The sequence below is a fragment of the Ostrinia furnacalis genome, unplaced genomic scaffold (genome assembly GCF_004193835.3).
Source record: "Ostrinia furnacalis isolate ACB-3 unplaced genomic scaffold, ASM419383v2 OfSCF2392, whole genome shotgun sequence".
Lineage (NCBI taxonomy): Eukaryota > Metazoa > Arthropoda > Insecta > Lepidoptera > Crambidae > Ostrinia > Ostrinia furnacalis.
The window spans coordinates 443,822-465,714 of record NW_021132631.1 but is presented as its reverse complement, the minus strand read 5'-3'; the positions used below and the strand labels follow the sequence as shown (position 1 = coordinate 465,714).

At 35.9% G+C, this 21,893-nt stretch overlaps 1 long non-coding RNA gene across 1 annotated transcript in view; it reads right to left on the bottom strand.

Moving 5' to 3' along the window:
• Positions 1 to 701: 701 nt before the first annotated feature.
• LOC114355337 (uncharacterized) overlaps positions 702 to 21,893 on the bottom strand; it is a 121,735-nt gene continuing 100,543 nt past the window's right edge. Inside the window, exon 3 of the long non-coding RNA XR_003656098.1 lies at positions 702 to 744. This is a non-coding gene — a long non-coding RNA (uncharacterized LOC114355337). The remainder of the gene's footprint in view (positions 745 to 21,893) is intronic.

Genomic DNA, 21,893 nt, shown 5'->3' with positions numbered 1-21,893 from the left:
TTTTATGCCTCAGTAGAGGTCAACTAATTTTGGATACTGTAACCAATTTAGTTTGATACGCCTTCCCGTATTATTTACATTATCGGATAGGTCTTCCAATAGTGGTTAATGAACAAATTAAGAAGACCTAACGTGGAAATGTATAGTATAGGATACAGAGCTCTACATAATCTGGTGGGTAGTGTCATGATAATGAATTAATGATTAGAATAATGATGAGATCTTTCATTGAGTAACCAGGTATAGCAATTAATATGCTACACCTTGACTGTGTTGGGAAATGCGAATGTCTGTGTAATGTCTAAGTCAAAAGTCAAAATTTTCTTTATTTATATTGAACTAATAAACAACAACAACCTTATATTAAAAAAATAGGGAAATATTGAAAGAAAATTAAAATAAAAGACTAATATAAAAAAACACACACCACAAGGTGGACCGACGACATCATAAAGGTAGCAAGAAGGCGCTGGATGCAGGCCGCTACCAACCGGGCGATGTGGAAGTCATTGGGGGAGGCCTATGTTCAGCAGTGGACGTCCTATGGCTGAAATGATGATGATGATGAATTTTGGAAAGTTGCTAATATTGCTCCTATTTTCAATTTGGATGCTTGCCCTAACCAATTGTAGACCAATTAAAATAACAATGTCATTACAGAATGAAAAGTATTTATACGACTTACATACTGCATTATGACATCATCGTGCATCTGTGTTGAATGTTTGCCAAACTCATCCATACCTGAAAGAAAGATGAAAATATTTGTTACATGCTATTATGTAATAAATGAAGCTGTTGAAATATTTATACAGCACTTGACGTAATCTTATGTGTATTTACAGGCTGATTTTATTAATGCGAAAGTAACCCTTTTTTAACACACTTTTTGTGCTTTTATCAAGTCGCGTCATCGTGTATGTAACTATGTAATGGAATGTAAGAATCTGATTTACACGCTCTTCTAATTCTTGTATCATCATGAAACTTGGCAAATACCTATATGTAGATTAGATGACAATACATTATTATGGTACCATCGAGCTGGTCTGATGATGGGACTGGAAGGTGGCCATAAGAACTCCTGAACGAAACGGCGGAATCGCATCGAGTTTGGGTTGATTTGAATTTGTCTTTTAGTTTTTTTTAACTAATATTATTTTTTAAACTTATACCACTGAAATTGTGTGAGGAGTTATAACGCGACATTTTCATTGCTTTTGTGTGGCACCAACCAACCAACTAACAAACTTGGTTTACATGCCATTTTTAAAGAAGTTTTGTTTTGTAGTTATTGGATAATGTTGTCAACGAACCAATTACAAGAATAATAATGTTTGTATGAGATCATCATCATCATTTCCTCATAACAATTTTCAATATAAAAGTGAAGAGCACAAAAAAGTTTTCAAAATTAATATTTCCTCCAACAACCTAATCAACTAAGAAATCGATTTAATATAACTTCAATTACAGTTATTAAAGTTTTCAAGGACTCGTAAACTTATATTGACAAAGTAACTAAACAAGATTTGGCAACACCGGGCCCCACAAAATCAACAGTTTAGCAAATCGACACAACTGCCCACGCGCATGTTTGGTTTTCTCACAATCCTCACAAACTATGATTTGTAATAAATATTTGTGCACCCAAAATTGCGGAGACACATTTATTGTGGGACTCCCACGCTTATAAGTGTACCATAATGACTAAAAAGTGGGTTTACAAATTACTTCGGTTCAAACCTACGTAGATTTGTAGTGATTCTAAAGTACCTAAACCACATCATATTCAGCTAGAGATTCTTCAGAAATATTACTGGTAAAGTTCGTTCGTTCGTTCGTTTCAGCCGAAATATATCCACTGCTGGACAAAGGCCTCCCCCAAGGATTTCCACAAATACCGGTCCTGCGACATCGCCACCTCCTGCGATCTTCACCAGATCGTCGGTCCACCTAGTGGGAGGCCCACGCTACGTCTTGCGGCTCGTGGTCGCCACTCAAGAACTTTCCTGCCCCAGCGGCCATCAGCTCTACGAGCTATGTGCCCTGCCCACTGCCACTTGTTTTTAGCGATTCTGCGGGCTAGGTCAGTCACCTTGGTTCTCCAACGGATCTCATCATTTCGGATTCGATCACGCAGTGGTAAAGTATTTTCAGGGAACATTTATCAACATCATTAGATCATCAGTTTGCGTTCTTTGCTCGTACCGAGACGGTCAGATCGCAATACAAAATGTGTAGAGACCGACAATATTGTTTGTACATGATGCGGGCTGCGTTCACTTTGACCTGACCACAGAAGATATCCAGTGTGGCAAATTCTTCAACCTATTTATGTAGATGTTTAGTTGGTTTGGTTAGCCCTCAAATGTCAGATGCACAGTCACTTATGTCGTGCTTATGTGGCCACCTGATGTCAGATGTACAGTCATTATGGTTTCTCAACTACTCAAATACAAAACCCTTGATCACATTATTTGTCAAACACACCTAGATACTCCAGCGGTGATATAATCGTTAATCCGAAGTATGTACAGTCAGCGTCAAATAGTTCGTGACACCCAAAGTAGCCAAAAAGTTCGCAACACGTCTGTTACAATTGGAATAAGGTTGTATTTTCAAGTGTTTGACCACTGTGGGTGTCACATACTATTTGACGCTGTTCGACAGTACATTAAAAGCTAAACACAGTCGGGCGTCTTTATCTCACATTGGTTTGTTTTAGCCGAACGACGCTCACTGCTGGACAAAGGCCTCCCCCAAGGATTTCCACAACGACCGTCTTGCGCCGCCCGCATCCAGGCACCTCCCGCGACCTTCACCAGATCGTCGGTCCACCTAATGGGGGGCCTGTCTCATATTAATACAGTCTGTTTTGCAACAGTCTTATGTGTTGTTGACTGTACCTAGAGGTGATGACAGAGCCTCAAGTGTTTAGGCTGACAACATCGTGGCGTAACAGTTGGTAAACAATGATTAATCCTTGGTTACTACTAGTAAACAAATAATAGTTCTTTAGCAATGAATAAAACGCCGGACTACCACTAGGTAGTAAATACTTATGAAAAATGTATATTTCGTGTAGAGAATTTTTTACTAATGAATATCCTACTTTTCACATTTCATTCAATTTTCAGAACATTCGTACCAATTTTCAGCAGTATGCGAATTATTGCAAGGTTGATATTTAATTTGACCGGACTATTATATTTTTTATTCTTTAATTAATAACGATAGTGAGATAATTAGTTAAATTACAACGAAGTCTCAAGTAAGTTGGCCCTTCTGTTTTGTAACTAACTGGATTTTAGCAAGCGAAGCCGCGGAACAAAAGCTAGTTATAAATATTCTTCTCCAATCTACAGACCGATAAAAGTACTTTAAGAACGTGATATTTAAATTATTTCATGCCTTATAAAATCACGTGAGGTCATTGCCAAGTAACAAACTGACGTAAGTGTAAAATTTTACAAAATGTCACACGACTGAGTGTTGCGGTTGCGTTTTGTTTGTATAATTTCATCACATGACTGACGTTTCAATGAATTAAATCACTTATGATGTCAGTTGATGATCTAAAGTGTTTTCATAAACACTTGACACTGAGAAATCATTATGGTTAAAAATCAGCGAGAGAAGTGTTCGTAAAAAATCATAATCATTGTAAATTAAAGAAGGTTACAGAAACACAAACAATACGATTACGCAAGCCATTTTCCTTTAAATTACAAGCAAGAATTTTATTTTGTTCGTAAACAGTCAATTGTCAATATTACGTCATGTTAGTACTTAATAAAGACAGAAACAATGTAAAAAAAATACATAGTCAAAGACACAACTAAATAACAATTTAAAAAAATTCAGATTTTTTTTATTCATAATGGAAAGAAAGAAAGCAGAAAACACTACTGGCGTTATAAATTGTAGAGTTTTAAAGTGTTTCTTATTTTTTTACACTTTTAAAGTGATATCGATTTAATTTCTTTCTTTTTTATTGCGAAATTAAGTGTCACAGGACACATTAAGCCACCGTCCAGTTTTCCGGCGAAACATTAAAAAGCAATACCGCGGACCACACAGGATGTTAACTGTTACTAACCGTGGTTGCTGTGGAATACAGATTGTGATAAATATTTTATTCCTAAGAATTGCTAATTAATTTCCGCAATAAAGCGTTAGTCCATTTTGTTGTAAGTCAGGATAATTTTTATCTGCGCGCTTGATTTTATTTTAATCTAAAGCTGCAACATGATTGAGTAAAAGTATTGATTGAAATAAACTCGTTTTCAAAAAGTATTCATTCTCAAATACCTCTTGTCAAATGCCGCTTTAAGTGAGTGTAGGAGGATAAGCGAGAACTCTACTCTGAAGTTCTGGTATATTCCTAGTTGAGACACACTTAGTGTAAAATTTAAAGAATGAAATAGTTAAAGGTATTTGATTAGTACATTGATGCCCGTTTATTGTTTTCAATTCCTAATCTTTAAGTGACCCTTATGGTAACACATAACAGGAATGTTTTTTTTTTTTTTTTATCCACAACGAGGAAGCTCTTGGCCTGTTTGTTTCATGTTTTCATATAGATCACAAAAATTAGGAATTGATGGTAAAAACGGGCATGAAACGACCTAATTGTCCAAGCAAGGAAGAGTCATAAGCTGTCATTGTGATTGAGCCATGTCAGTTGCTACATGAGCCATATGACGGCTCATTCAGTCTGACACTAGAGTTAAGATTTCAGTTGTTAACACAATAAAAGAAAGATTAATACTGTTGCTTCGAAAGCAAACCAAATAAACTACTTTTAACACCGTCTTAAACGATTACAAACAAAAATATAAATTACAAAACCGTAAAACGAACGAATAAATCTCGAATTGGCAAAACGAATTCCATTCATCGAATCCCGTGGCCTATTTTATTTTCGTAAACAAAACTTCGAAAAATAAACACAGACTGAAAATCGTTAAAACGAAACATATGCTGTTCTATCGAATTACCTCGCCAGAATGTCTGGATACCTGAATTCAAGTAATTTGTTAGCAAATAGAGGTCAGGTCATAATGGATGTGGAAATCTGGTTTTAGAATACCTAACCAGTACAACTAGAGCTTTGATTTAGAGGAATGGTTAGTGTATAACAGGTCAAGATAGGCTAGTGTTTATAAAATTTGCTCTATTTCCAAAATACCGTGGGTAGATATTCGGCAATTGGGTTATTGGGTTGAAATGTTAAAGAGGCCGATCCATCAACTGTTTCACCTCTACGTTAACTTATGTAAGACCTGTTTACTGATTTTTGATAGTTATTTATCACGGATAAGATAGTGTCGCTAGTTTTATGGCAAGTTAATCCGTACAGTAGTTTTAATATTGATGGATGTTAGAATTTGAGGAGATAAGGGTAAATCCTATACATTGCAGATAGTACCTATATGGTCTATGAAGAGTTTATGTAAATCTACATACAATAAATTGTGATATCCTTAGAAATACCTACTACAAAATCCTGAAACCAAATTTAGTAGGTAAAGTCCTAAGCAAAACTAAGCAAACTTAGTTTACTAACACAACGAAACCAACAAAAGTAGATTGTGATCAAATAACTTTTTTTGAAAATAATAACATGTACAAATACAAATGTACTCTTCGAGGAGTGAACCAGCGACTTTTGGTAGAAATTCTCACCTACTGCGTCGAATAGTGGTTAATGCACCACTACTGCATTGCGCCAAACCGTTAAAAAAGAAATATTTTGTGTGCATCATGTATGTAAAACGAAACAAAATGAAAAAACCTGCCTCCCTAGGCAAAGTAATAACTTTGCTTGACTGATTAATAAATTAAGTAAGGGGCTTCTTTTTACTATCTCCTTATCTTTTGGGCCCTAACAGTGCTTCGAGACAAACTGCTGGGAAGTGCTGAGAAGGAACGGAACAAACTCAGTCCAGACATTGTTTAAAAAAAGGTAGCTAAATTCAAGTACATCAAACAATATGTAGAGACTGAATTGACCACGCATCCTTGTCATATAGTCTTGAATCTTGTAGTAAGTACCCTTTGGACTTAATTAGTTCTTAGATCGCTTGGAACAAAACACAAGAAGGTGATTCCATAACTTTATTTCTCGTGACAATACCTTTCTAAGTTAGTTTTGTAGCAACTAAAAAAGAGTAGGTACACATAAATAAATAAATAATCTTTAATCAAACCCTCGCGATTTCCACCCCATTGAGTTTTTTGCACCACCAGGTGCGAAAGCTGATAAATTATACGCACAAATAGGGTTAATTTGTTTGAACAAGCGCCATTATTTATTGCGTCGTCGAATTTGTGGTTTTAGGGTTCCTTTGTGATGATTTCAGAGATAATAATATGGTTTCAGCTAGTGGTCCGTAGAAGACAACCGCCCGATTCACAAACGATGCTTCCTTAAGTGAAGCAGCAAATCGAACGCATAGCATTGAACAGAGCTCTGTGATTGGTTCGTGTGTCACCCTGTGCGTCCACGCGCACTGTGAGACCTCATAGCAATGTTGAGATGAATACGGGTGTATCTGTTGTACACTCTAAGATCGCAACTGGCTGAATATTCCAAATACTTTACATAATATGCTAAATCTCGATTAAACTGTATCTATCCGTCTTACATTATTCGTGTTTATTTGACCATTAAAAGACGAGAAAGATCTCACATTTCTCCGTTAATTAATCCAAATTCCACGTTAAACACCGTTAAAAATATCACGTGATTCCAGCACGATATCAGTTGTCGTTTTCGATCACAGGTCGAACGTATCGAGTGACATCAAAGCTGCGTATTTATAATCTATGCACCGCCTTCCGGCCGTAGACAAGACAGAATGTGTTGGATTCGCGCCAACGCGGACATCGAGGTGTCTATGGAAATAGATTAGGGTTAAATCGGATTGTCTATGGTCTTTTTAACATCCTGCCGTTATTTTGCTTTTTTGGGAATTATTTGAAGTTCATTGTCGCTCTAGCGTAGTATTTTATGGGTAGTATACTAGCGGCCGCCCGCGACTTCGTACGCGTAGGTAGATCCCGTTTTACCACCTTAGGGGTGGAGTTTCGTAAAATCCTTTCTTAACGGATGCCTACGTCATAACATCTACCTGCATGCCAAATTTCAGCCTGATCCGTCCAGTGGTTTGGGCTGTGCGTTGATAGATCACCATATCAGTCAGTCAGTCAGTCACCTTTGAGATATATTTAGATTATTATATAGACACAAAATACCTTACCTTTTTTAAATGGGAATGAAATAAAAGAATTCAAAGAATCTAAGAAAGGTTTTTTTGTAAAAGTCACAACGAACAGAGATGTCATTGAAGACCTTACTAATGCCGTTCTATGCTTATTACAGAACGAAGCTCAAAATTTGATTCTATTTCAAGCATAGGTTGTACTTTTTAATTGGTTGAATGTCTATGTTGAAAGTATAAAAGAAAACTTTAAGTTGTGTTTCTTTAAAAAGTAATAAAAGCCCATGACAAATCCACAAACCCTCTAAACGAAATGCTGTACTGATCCTGAAAGTGCTTCACGAGCTCTATCAAACGGTATCAATAATAGATTACAGAATAAACTAGATTTATCCGAAAATTCTATGTTACCAATAGGGACGCCACTTCGAACAATATACTGTCTTAAGTATAAAGAAAGAAAGAAAGAAGGTAAGAAAGAAAAATCTTTATTTGACAACATAAATAATAAATGCATTCATACCATTTTAATAAGTTACAAACATTACATCAAAAGGTTCCTCCTCTCCGAGAGAAAGAAAAAAAGAAAAATGTTATGTTGTCAAAAAGATCACCCACTCAGTAAGGTTTTGGTCCGTCTGCGAAGACACTGATTTTTAATGGGCGCCTTTTGAGTACGTAGGGGCATTGAATAAAATATACAAAATAAAAAAAAACTTTCTTGCAAGTTTATTTTCTTCAAGAATCTCTCTGTTTTAATAAACACTCTAAGTCCACCACGATAGGGCAATGACCCACATCCGAATGCTCCGTGAACAGACGCCCTGGGCTGGTATTTAATAGGTCTACCAGCTAAATTGAGAGATCCCATCAATTTGAATTAAAACACCCCCTTTTAAATGGAAGAGTAAAACATTTCTCAAAATTTCGGCGGTTTCGTTACCTATTTGAAACAGATTTTATGGTGTATCGGACCAGAAACTATTACATACATTTACATTTTGTTGGTAGCCGGCGACTGGTTGCGCCGCCATGGTGTCCCGGTGAAATACAGTGTGAGTCACGTTAAAGTGTACATATGAAAATAGATGAAACTAGACCTATTTTTATCGACAAAAAAAAGGTCAAAAATTTTTTTTAATTTTTTTTTAATTTTTTATAGAATTTTTTTTCTTCCAATTACTTATTGTAAAGAAAACGTAATAACTTTTAAACTAAGCGGTATATCCTGATAAAATAAAAACAGTAATAATGCTAAATAACAGGCGATACTGAAAAAATACATAAAATACCCAGAAAATGCCAACAAATAATAAAAAATGACACTTTTTGAAAAAAATCTGCTTAAAAATTCGTATTTTTTTGGTTATTTGATAAATTTCTCCAAAAAATGCCCCTATAACCGGTGGTTTTTATTACTTTGTATTATTCTCTATCGTATTACCTTCGTAAAACCAAAAATCGCATGTCTCTATCCCTATCACAACATTTGCTATGATCGTTTGAACAAAGGCCTGCCACAACATTATTCTCCGCTACAGGTAGAGACAATTTTAATTTTAACTAAAATGCTTATTTTACTTCGAAATCTTTTGTTTTTATTTGAAATCTAACTTGTCTTTATCAAAATTTCAAATCTAGAGCCATTTTGAGTTTCGTTGTTAACGAAGCGTTGAATGGCGCGCCCGGAGAGGCTTAGTTCAAACGATCATTGCAAACGTTGTGATAAGGATAGAGACATGCGATTTTTGGTTTTATGAAGGTAATACGATAGAGAATAATACAAAGTAATAAAAACTACCGGTTATAGGGGCATTTTTTGGAGAAATTTATCAAATAACCAAAAAAACACGAATTAAAAAGCAGATTTTTTTCAAAAAGTTTCATTTTTTATCATTTGTTGGCCTATTTTGTGTATTTTATGTATTTTTTTAGTATTGCCTGTTATTTAGCATTATAACTGTTTTTATTTTATCAGGATATACCGCTTAGTTTAAAAGTTATTACGTTTTCTTTACAATAAGTAATTGGAAGAAAAAAAAATCTATAAAAAACTAGCTGACCCGGCGAACTTTGTTCCGCCTTAATGGCAATAAATAACGGGATAAAAAGTATCCTATGTCCTTCTCCTGGCTCTAAACTACCTCCCTGACAATTTTCAGCTAAATCGGTTCAGCCGTTCTTGAGTTATAAGCGAAGTAACTAACACGACTTTCTTTTATATATGTTACGGCTAAAGATAGGTGTGAACATAAACTTAAGATTAGCCGGCTAAACTTAAGTTTATCTTCGACGAGGTGTTAATGTTAGTTTCTTCTATCTTTAGCCGGCTAAACTTAAGTGTAACCGCAGACCCCTGGCTAAAAATGTAGAAGGAAATGGAAAAGGAAACAATGTAATAATGTTTACTATTTTGACACGAAAACTTTATTGAGAAATAATCACTTTCATTACACATACTTTTATGTACCTATGTAGGTATTCAAAATTACAATTATTACAATAACAAAATATTAATTACTTAAAACAATATCTACCTAATCAATAAAATAAAATAATAAGGAACCACTTGGTCATTACAGAATCTTCTGTAGGTATTTAAAATTACAAAATAAAACTGCGCGCGCGTTGTCTCCCCACCGCCCCCTCAAGCCCTCCGCTGGCCTGGCGCGCCCATCGAATACATATTTAGCCGTTTCGTTTTGGCTAATGTGCACATTAGCCGGCTAAAGATGGAATATCACGACGCAAACTAACATGTTATCGAACTTTAGCTGCTTCTCGAAGACAAACTTAAGTTTAGCCGGCTAATCTTAAGTTTATGTTCACAACTATCTTTAGCCGTAACATATATATAGATTTAAAAAAAATCTCAAAAAATTTTTGACCTCTTTTTTGTCGATAAAAATAGGTCTAGTTTCATCTATTTTCATATGTACACTTTAACGTGACTCACACTGTATAGCCCTTAGTAATAATGACGTCAATATCACTGTCATTCCCTTCTACGGTAATGACATTCTGAATGTTCCCACCTTAAAAAAATTTCAAGCTTTAGTGTTTCCATTTGGAAAACGGAAATGGCTAAAAGATTTAGCTCCTCAGAATTAAATCTCCTTTGGTCCTTTTCGATTGTTTTTCCAAGAGACATAGACCTTAGACTATGGTCAATGACTGTGCAGCCTGCTTAGTTGTGGCACCTAAATTATAGGTCATTGGCCAAAAAGAAGAGGGCCTACCACGGTGACAAAAAATACTAGAACGGTGACAAAAACACTGTGATGATGCCTTTATTGAGTAGTGACTCACTTTCAGCTCTAGTATATTCTGTGTTTTTAGTTATGTTTCCTGTTTCATTGAATTAAAAACGTTTACGAAGCTTGTTCGCTGCAGATCGCCCCAGTTTCAGCGCATATCTGTGTCACGTATTTCGGGAGATGAGTGAGGGTTTAAATTTAAAAGTCCCGACTCCATTGTTGCGATTTGCGGGATTCAATTAGTTTTTTTGTCTTGAAGTTGTGAGAAAAGTGGAATAGTATTGAAATGTTCGAATGTCAGTGTCATTGTCACTCTTTCACGAACCAAATATCGTACATTGTTCCTGTATTGTCATTTGTAAGAACGTTACGTTACATAGAAACGCTCAAGACTATACTCACCTTTATGAATGCGAGAGTTTGTTAAGAAGTATGGATCTACATTTATTCTCATTCACTTAAAAACCACTGAACGGATTTTTCACATCAGAATAACTTAACTTAATTTATACTGATCTGTGGCTGTCTAAACTGAATTTCAAGCGAGCAAAGTCACGGGTAAAAACTAGTATAATGTTGCAATTCACCAAGGCGAGTGAGCTTTACATGTGTGGTGGCTCGCTACTGTTCGTTTTTAAAATGTTTGATGGACATTACTCTATCGTTATGTGCATGTACACGTACACAAGTAAAGCTCACTCGCTTTCGTGAGTTGTAAGAACTTCAATAAATACGACCTGTCTGGTAAAGTGGCTCGTATTAGGTACTCCTCCTATTTCTTAAAACTTATATCAAAGAATAAATCGTGAAACAATGGAAAAACACACCGCCATGGAGCTCCTAGACAAAACCCACAGTTCGTTTACGGCTGCATTCCTTAGAATTGTTTATGCAATATTTATATTCTGTATGCATCAGCAGCGACGTATAAAACAAAATTATAGCCTTTAAAACTACAAAAGCTTGTCTGGTAAGCTTTTGATTCCAATAAACATTCAGATTAATTTATTAACTTGTTTTGATTCACGGTTTTATAAATCAATCTACTTGGTTAAGAAAAAAATACCTACATAAAGGATATTTTCATAAATTAACGAAAAAATATTATTATAGGTAACCTTATTTAAATAAATTAAATGAAACCATCAATCGAGCTAGTAGATTTATTTTATTATTCATCAATAATCAAATTCAGAACTTGAATATTCAACTGCAATGTTTGCTCATGAACGCTTCAAACTCGGTACTTCTTTCCCAATCCCATAAAATTCAACACTTAGAAAGTGACAAAAGGACAATGACCAAAAGTGGTCCAAATGTCCACCACTAATGAGACCTATATTGGCTTATAGTCCATTAAATAGAGATTAACTTTCACTATGGGACGAAAAAAAAAATAAGCTGTCAGTAAAAAGTTATGGCTGTATGAAAAATTGTAGTAGTTTACGCGCTAATCTCAGGAACTACTGGTCCGATTTGAAAAATTATATTTGTTATGGATAGCCCATTTATTAAGGATGGTTTTAGGTTATATAACATCACCCTACAACCAATAGGGACGGAGCAACGACCAACCGACCATAATTCCAATATTGTTGTCTTTCTTCTGAGTTTATTCTTTTTTCTTTTAGCGAGAATCTAACACGGCACACTAAGTGACATGACATAACATGCATAAATTAATCCAAAATGTGCGATGGATAGAATGATATCATGAACATTATTCAGATGAAAAGGTAAAAAACATGACTTTTCATTCAGTCATAACTTTTTACTGACAGCATATTTTTGATTGCGGTTTGGTTATAATGAATCAGTATTTAGTAGACTATTTTACTACATAGGTCTCGTTAGTGGTGGACATTTGGACCACACTCCATACATTTTTGGTCATTGTCCTTTTTAAAATAGGTAGTTGAAACAAACCACAGCTAATTTTCATAGTGGACTGTACTATACGATAAACATGTCAGTCCATTTGACAACCTTTGTCGGAAACATTATTCAATGAAAATATTGTCCGAACCCAAAAAAATCACTGATTTGAAACATTCTTCATTGGTGCTCCGCTCCTAGTGGTCTTAGCGTGATGATATATAGCCTAAAGCCTTCAGGGATTAACGGACTATCCAACACAAAAAGAATTTTTCAAATTGGTCCAGTAGTTCCTGAGATTAGCGCGTTCAACCAAATAAACAAACTGTGATTAATAAATTGCGCCACTACAAACCGTACCAACAGATGGCGCTGTTACGATCTTACTATGGCAAACTCCACCGCGCATACAATCCTGCATCGCGGTGACGAAGTTTTTTACCCTGCCCAGTATATATAGACAAACTAAGATTGTGTAAATTAAATGCTCTAACTCCTTATGGTGGTTGAGCGTCATGTTCCACAACATCAGCTTTATAATATTAGTATAGATTTGAAATTTGAATTCCAAACACACACAGTCATGTCATCCTGCATAAACTGGATCCCGCAAAACTTTATGCTTTAGGAAAGGGCCGAACAGTGATAGTCACCCTGTATAAACTTTAATGCACTCCGTAACACTACACCGTTTGAAAGCCCCATTGATGGCCTTTCATGTACCGTCAGACGACAGCACATCATCCTATACAGTTTAATTACAAAATCACCCTTATTACCAGCACAATAAGACCACAGTGTCAAGCTTGACATGCCGCGGTACCGTCTTGTACGGGGACCGAAGGATGTACTGTTATGTAATATGTTGCTGATTCATCGTAAGGTAGTCAAATAATCAATTCTAAGATGATTATTACGAGAAGAAGAAATATTAGAGGACGTATCCCGCGGGATGAGTTGACTAGAGTCCACGACTTGTTTTAAGGTTAAAAAGTAATTAAATTTTTGGGTATAGGCTTTTAAAAAATATTTTATAAGTCCTGATATACTCGTAATTTTAATCCTGCCACTGGTGCGGAACATTTTTTATTATTACATTTATTTAGTAGCGCAAGAAACTCAGTCACCGTTCATCATCATCATCATTTCAGCCACAGGACGTCCGCTGCTGAACATAGGCCTCCCCTAATAATTTCCATAATGACCGGCTGGTAGCGGCCTGCATCCAGCGCCTTCCTGCTACCTTTATGACAATACTAGCTTTCCGCCCGCGGCTTCGCCCGCGTAGTATTTTGTCTGTCACAGAAAAACTTTATCGCACGCGTCCCTGTTTCAAAAACCGGGATAAAAACTATCCTATGTCCTTTCCCGGGACTCAAACTATCTCTATGCCAAATTTCATCAAAATTGGTTCAGTGGTTTAGGCGTGAAAGAGAGACAGACAGACAGACAGACGGAGTTACTTTCGCATTTATAACATTAGTATAGAAGATTGGTACTCATTTCTTTATTTAATAGGAACCAGCCATGAACATTTCGCAATTCTAAAGATAGACACTCATAAACAACATTAATAATGTCACTGATAAGAGATCAATGCAGGCCGATGTTATCAGTAGGCTAACCTACGTGTACTTCCGCTGTTTCGAGGAGATAGTATGCATGTACTTATTGTACTTAATTAAACTATTATAAAATTAGATACATATTACTTAAGTTTATGTAATGGGAACGCCTCCATACTACGTTCCAGTGAAGTCATATTAATAATATTAATTATTATTGTTAAGAAGAGTTTTATTATTAGGTGAGACACTATCCTCCAGTTCAGTGAAGAACGACGATTCTGAGTTTGATTTAATAATCGTCGTAATTTTTTGTCTTACCTAATGGTAAGACAAAAAATTACAGAAGTATTTAAAAATTTGGTTTGAATATTGCAATTTTACATTAACATAAGACTGAAAAGAAATATCAGTGCTTCAAAAGGCACATTACAATTAAATTTAGTCAAAATAATATCATGACTAACAAACGTGACTCACGTTAGACATCAGTAGCGGCTTGTAATGCCTGACACCAGTATGACCTTTCTTTCTACCTATTAGAAGACCACAAAGAAGATTTTATGCCGCGAACGCTGCCCCATCTAATCTGGTTCAAGGAACAAAATAGTATGAACTAGGAAGAACAAAATAGGACAGGTGGAAAAGTAATCGAATTCAGGACATGTTCTCAGCATTTAAAGGTACATCTTCTTATTGGTTTCGCTCTTGGCAGAGCGGTCGTGGTCATGTTGAGGCATTCGTCGGTTGTAGAGGCGGATACAACTCTCCGCACAATCTCCCGCCATCTCCCAGTTGGTAGACTGCCTGGTTCAGATACTCGGTTTCCCACTGCCAATTTTACTTGGTCAGTCCAGCGCATAGGACTACGCGAATAGGTAAGTAAAGGTACATACCACAACGTTATTCATCATCATAATCATCAACAGCCCTTTACACTGCTGGACTATGAGCCTCCTCTACTATAGTGGAGGGTTTTGCCATAATCCCCACAGCGTTGTTGATACGCCATAATTTATCTCCAAGCAACAACAAGCATAGCAACCGTTAACAGGCTTGTCTGAAAAGGCTGAAACTTGCAAATAGATACCCACAAGACGTATGTACCATTGAATGGTAATAAGACGATTACAACGGACCCCGCGACCTATTTTCCATGTATGTCCCATGTCTCCATTGAGATACGGCTCACGAATGGTCACGGAGATAGCTGTGGATGTCAGACATCATGGTGGACATAGATTTAATATGCATAAGGTTTTGTTGCAAGTCCAAGCTTCAGATCTGACAAGGTATGGAGAAAAGCATATTGTAAGGTTTATAGAAAGTTGACCAAATTAGAAATTCTGCCAAATTGTCATAACAAACTTCGGTAGAACCAAATTCAATTTATTGTTTCTCTCATGAGAAACTGGTGATAGTTTATAATTTACTCATAACTGCTTTTTGTATTTTCTTTGTCTATTTTTAAGATTACTCAAAATTTCAGATTCACCATGATTTAAAAAAAATAGTTGATCATTTTATCCGCCCCACTACACAACGAAAATATAGTTCGTTCTGGCATCTCTGAAGTACAATTTTTTCAAGAATCATGTGTATTTGTAACCGTAATAACAATAATTGTGCGTCAAACCGTTACTCGTAAACTTTCATCCAGTGGGACGGGATGCGTTTGCGCAACTGTACACATGTGCGTAACATAAATTATTTCAGGACGCAACTGTGCGCGGTTGGAAGAATATTTAATTTCTGTTGTATTTAAATATTTGACTATGATGTTAAATTATGGCTAGCTTAGTTGAAAGAACTGTTGATGAAGGGATTTTTGAAAGTATGATTGCGAATAATTCACGAACTTGAGTAAGTGCCAAGATATGTTGATAGCCCTATAAAATTCGAATATCTGGTTTAAATAGATAAGAATCTTATAGGATTTCCTCTTTAGCTTAACTAGCTGACTGGGCAAACTACGTACCGTCCTTCTTGAAAATATTATTTAGCCTATTTTATTATGTTCATCAGAGACAATGTAGGATTCTTTAAGAATTTTTAAAATCGGTCCAGTAGTTTCGGAGTCTTAACCGTTACAGTAAATAAAGAAAAACAGACTGACTCTATGACATTTTGAATCATGATCATGATTATTATTGCTATTCCAAAAATTATTATGCTTGTTTAAACATCTAGCATTATCTGAATAGCTTAGATGTTCCCTCAAAGTCAGTTTCTCTACTCTTACGTCAACACGGAAAGCCATAATAATATCCTTGTGTTCCTCGTCATCATCAGTATTGCCAGGCTTGATGTCATCATGATCTGCAAACGTCCCGAAAGCCAGAGCATGCAAATATTTATTAGCGTTGTTTATACCCGTTTTATCGGTTTCGTATTGATGTAACCGGTATTTGGAGTTTGGCTCGTCTCCAGTTCTGTCTAGTTCAAATTTACTATCAGTGACTGGTTTTTGGTTGTAGATTTAATAATATAGGTCGTTTTTTATTCATTCAGAATATCACAACTCTATAATATCGCACCTTTAAATTTAAACCGTTACTAAACGAAATTATGAAATTTTGCAGGAGAGCCAAAATAAGAAAAAAGTCAATGTTTTTTTTCAATACAGTCAAAGGAAATAGTATTTTAAGGCTTCTTAATGAGTTATATGATAGATATGTGCTAACGCTATGTTATGTGATTTACAAAATAAAATATTTTATGTATAGTATTATTTATTTTGATTTATATAATTATAGTAACACTTTACCATTTACTATTTGNACTTTAAAGGTGCGATATTACAAACACGCATTTTTATGAAATACAATAGGTAAATGCTTGTATATTTTGACTTTGTCTTTGAGGACGTCGGCCCACCTTGTGGATGGACAATTACCTACCAAATTGGTGTATTTACCAAATTTATTTATTTTCTAGCGGCCGCCCGCGACTTCGTACGCGTGGATCCCTTTTTACCCCCTTCATCTATCTTACGCGGTTTAGATTTTTTCATACAAATGTTTTTTCCCGCTAACTCCCGTTCCCGTGGGAATTTTGCAATATCCTATTGTAACTAAGCTTTAAGTTTACTAAGGTACCTGCATGCCAAATTTCAAACGTCTATCTTACGCGGTTTAGATTTTCATACAAAAGGATTTTCCCGCTAATTCCCGTTCCAGTGGGAATTTCGGGAACTCCTTTCTTAGTGCACCTCTACGGTACCTAAGCTACGTCCCTTCCAAATTTCAAGTGCCTACGTTTAGCCGTTTAGGCTGTGCGTTAATATGTCAGTGAGTCAGTCAGTTTCTCCTTTTAAATACTTATTTAGATTTTTCCACTACCATTTCGAAGGAACACTCTTTCTTTCTTTCAAATTTGCATTCTAGTAGCCTGCGACAGAGGCAGTAAAACATTTAATGCATAAGCATTAAGTGCTTTTATTGTGCAATATTGCCTCGATCATGAACTTAAGTTCTCTATCTGCAAGATCAGCACTTAATGGCACATTATTGGAAAAGCCGTAAAAGGCCCATTAAAATTCGTTCCCAAGTCATTTGCGCCATAAAAATAATATAAAATGGCGTTAAACGGACAGACAGACACGTTTAGATTGCGTAATGAGCTACTGAGGATATGCGGGTCTTTTGACTCCTTTAAGGTTCGGCCAAACCAACGCGATCACGCGCGATCAGCCCCGGCTAGTTAGTTAGGAGTCAGAATTAGTCATGGATAGTTTGAAAAAGAGGGGTAGAGAGAAGGAATTTTATCGATTTCAAATGATAAGCCCATACATTTGTCGTCTTTATTCCATAGAGGTACTAACACCACAATCGTGGAACGCATCCTAACACAGCTGCATTGGTTAAATTAGTTCTTCAGAAAGGGCATACAAGGATGTCAAACTTTTTAAATTCAATTTTGCTGCTGCTACAAGGTGGGCCGACGACATCATAAAGGTAGCAGAAAGGCGCTGGACGCAGTTCGCTACCAACCGGGCAACATGGAAAGCATTGGGAGAGGCCTATGTTCAGCAGTGGACGTCCTATGGCTGAGATGATGATGATGACATGCTGTAAGGTGACTAGGTTCTCTGTGAAGTATGTTCTTTGACTGACACCTATGTTTGATTCCTAAATCTACAGGATGGAAACGATAAGTTATCTCACTCGATTATTTCTAAACTATACAAGATATCTAAAAGTGGTTACTGAACCCGAAAGTGTTTCACGAGCTCTATCAAACGGTATCAATAACAGGTTACAGAATAAGCCTTAGGTTTTGGACAGTTTTCAATGTCACTAAATATAATTTATTATTTAGTCTAATGGTTACGTTTAAATACACATATTTCTCTGAGACATCCTATCCTACTAATCAGGATGTCTGGATATTTGTTACTCTTTCACGCAAAAACTACTGAACGGATTTTGTTGAAACTTTACAGTATTATTGTTTGTAACCCTATTAACATATAGGCTATAATTTATACTAATCTGTGACATTAAATTTTATGCGGGTGAAGCCGCGGGCAAAAGCTAGTGTTAGATATTCTACATCACACCTGATCTTTCCCACGCGTTTAAGAATGCATGCGCCGGCGCACTTGTGTTGACGGCGCTTATAGGAATCCCTCCAGACGGCGTTATGGGTTTTGAATATCATTATTATTCCATAGAGACATACTTGAGCAATTTTATTGCTAACTAGCTTTTTCCGACACCGTCCGTATGAAATTGTATGTTACAGAAAAACTTAATCGCAAGCGGGGGTGCTTGTTTTAAAAACGGGGATAAAAACTATTAAATTACCTTTCCCGGGACTCAAATTATCTCTAAACCAAAAATTGAAATCGTGAAAGCGTATCAGACAGACAGAGTCACAGTCATAGATGGTGATTGCAACAGTGCCGAAATATCGGAAACTCAAAATTAAGGTAGGTACTTACATGGTAGAAATCCCGTCAGTAATAATAATTATATTCAGTCATAGATCCTATAATCAAACAAATCGAAAGCTTCAATCATGCTTGAAATTGAATCAAGTTTTGAGCTTTGTAATATGCACCTACCTACTGCCAAGATGGTATCTCCATTTGAGAACCAGTATAGTTAGGTACTCTATCGTTCATCGGTTTTGCAACATGTGTATTACGAGTATTATGGCCTTAATATATCCTTATTATAGAAATAAGAAAATCCATTTATATTAACTTTATAATCATGATCATCTAAAGTAGTAACATCATGCAATTTTAATACATTAGTGTTAACATAATACATAGTTAGGTATAGATTTTTTTATAGTCTATCCAAAAGCTTGATTAGAATGACAGCTGCCATCAAAAGTAACGACATAACTTTGTAGTAGCGATCAATGAGAGCTAAATATTGGCGGACAAGAAATAATTCACGTCTGACCTACAAACAATATTTTCGACGACAGTGCTTCCAATAAAAATGTTAGTTTCGTGTAAATGCAGCGTTAAATTACACCAATAAGTAGTAATTCGAAATTATAAAAACCAACCTAGAGTATTAACGACGTCTCTACAAGGTTATCTCGAGTTACAAAAATGTTAGTGTTGGGACATATCGACAAATGTCATATTAAAATAAAACTATTTTTTTAACATATTTTTTCGAACTAATTTTTTAACATATTTAAGTCAAGTTATACGTTTTTCTAAATGTTCACTATTAAAAACCAAAAAACATTTCATTCTTAAATAATCAAACATCGGAAATCAATCACCGGTAATTTTTTGGGTATTCATAGCACCGTTGCTCTAGAAGAGATGCCCACCGCCCTCTAGCGAGAGGAAAAAACCACTGAAGAACACTGATGATAATGACTACGACTTAGGTAGTACACCCTTGACATGAATTTTAAATTTTACTGTCTTTAAATTTAAATCATAATTGACATTTTTATGAATAAAGATATGAAGAAAAATTGGGTGCATTTTTTTTATATCATTTTTTCGAAAACTTATCGATACATCTATGTGAACCGTACGAAACACACCCAGCACTAGTCACATTCGTTTGACAGCCGTCATTCTAATCAAGCTATATTGGATAGACTATAATTAGATTACTGTCATTTTCTAAAGCATGCTGTTATACCACAAAATATAATTATTTTTATACGATTACTTAATTTTTCTTGTCCAATTATGCAAAATATTGACCTACTTATCAAGGATTATACCAATCGTGGAGAAATAAAATTATAAAAAGTCAATTAGGCTAATATTATACGATTATGAATACTGTATAAGATCAGCTGTCGAACCCTATAAGGTCTAGAGGTACGGCCCTATAAGGTATTCTAGCAAATGCAATAGTAAATTTTGATATCTCTTACGTCTTAGAGATTAGAACTAAAATTGCTCATCCACTCCACTACTTTTACTGCTGTGAATAAGTACACTTTATCGATAACGAAGAGAAGGTCGATAAACAAAAACTTGACAGATTAGATATAATAGGCGTATATCGTTAATTCCTATACATATTTGGTTCTGCACTGACCATGGGTTAATTTCTCAACAAGGTTTTAATGATTTATGGGACTTTGTAAATGTAATAAAGTATTGATTTAAAACTTCGTGTCAAGGAGAATGTATCATTAGATTATAGTCAGTATAAATCACTGCAGATGTCACTTGTATCAAATGATCTTTTTTTTTAACAAAATCCTCATCATAATTTGACCCCACGGTTGTGAACTTGCGACTTTAGTTGTAACAGTGCACTCAATAAAAGAACACTTATGCTGAGTTGCACCACCCAACTTTGACCGTTACTATAACGATAACCGGTGTTTTGTATGGAGTTTGACAGATTTCTGACGTTTGTCAAAGTTAAAGTAAGATGGTGCAACCCGGCCTTATAAACACAAAATCAAAGAGAGCAATCAGTGGTCAAACAATGTTATCATCATCAAAAACTGTTCCTTTTTAATTTAGGTAGGTACCATAAGTGCAAATAGGGGTTCCTTTATGTTCGTTGTTTCGTTCGTTTTAGCCAAATTATGTCCACTGCTGGACAAAGACCTCCCTCAAGGATTTCCACATGTTTTTTTCCGTTATTCAAAAATACTTTACATCTTTCAGCCGTAACTACAATTGCATTTCTAAACAAGCGTGTTTTCCTGCCACCTCTACGAGGAGGATTGTGGCACATTTCTTAGATTTTATTTATCGACAGCAGTGAAAGTCCGTTGAAATGTTGCACAACCTTATTTGGCGTGTGAGTTTGTAATTGGCGCTGGTTTTTGTATGACTTTGAAGGCAAGTTGTTTATGTCTTTAGAGACGATTTGTTTTCTACTTTTTGTCTAATGACTTCACACTTAAGAACTTGATTCCTTGCGCGATCTTCCTTCATCATGGTTGTCATCATTTAAGCCACAGGACGTCCATAAGCTCCATAGTACCATCCATAGTACATAGGCCTCCTTCAATGATTTCCAGATTGGCCAGTTGGTGGCATCCTGCATTCAGTGCCTTTTCCCATGAATGTCGTAAAAGGTGACTAAGGAACAACGAACATCAGGCCTCCCCAACCGTGGGCAGTGTAAGCCAAATAAATGACCTGATGATGAATCACGTTTCATCATCATCATCTCAGTCATAGGACGTCCACTGCTGAACATAGGACGTCCACCCATAAGGTGGCCGCTACCAACCGGGTAACATGGAAAGTATTGGGGGAGGCCTATGTTCAGCAGTGAATCACGTTTAATTTGAGAAAATCTTGAGAAAGAGTTCTTGAATACTAACCACGGCAGATCAAACTAAGCGCTGTATATTTATAACTAGCGGCCGCCCGCGACTTCGTACGCGTGGATCTCGTTTTACCCCCCCTTCATCTATCTTACGCGGTTCAGATTTTTTCATACAAATGTTTTTTCCCGCTAACTCCCGTTCCCGTGGGAATTTTGCAATATCCTGTTGTAACNTTT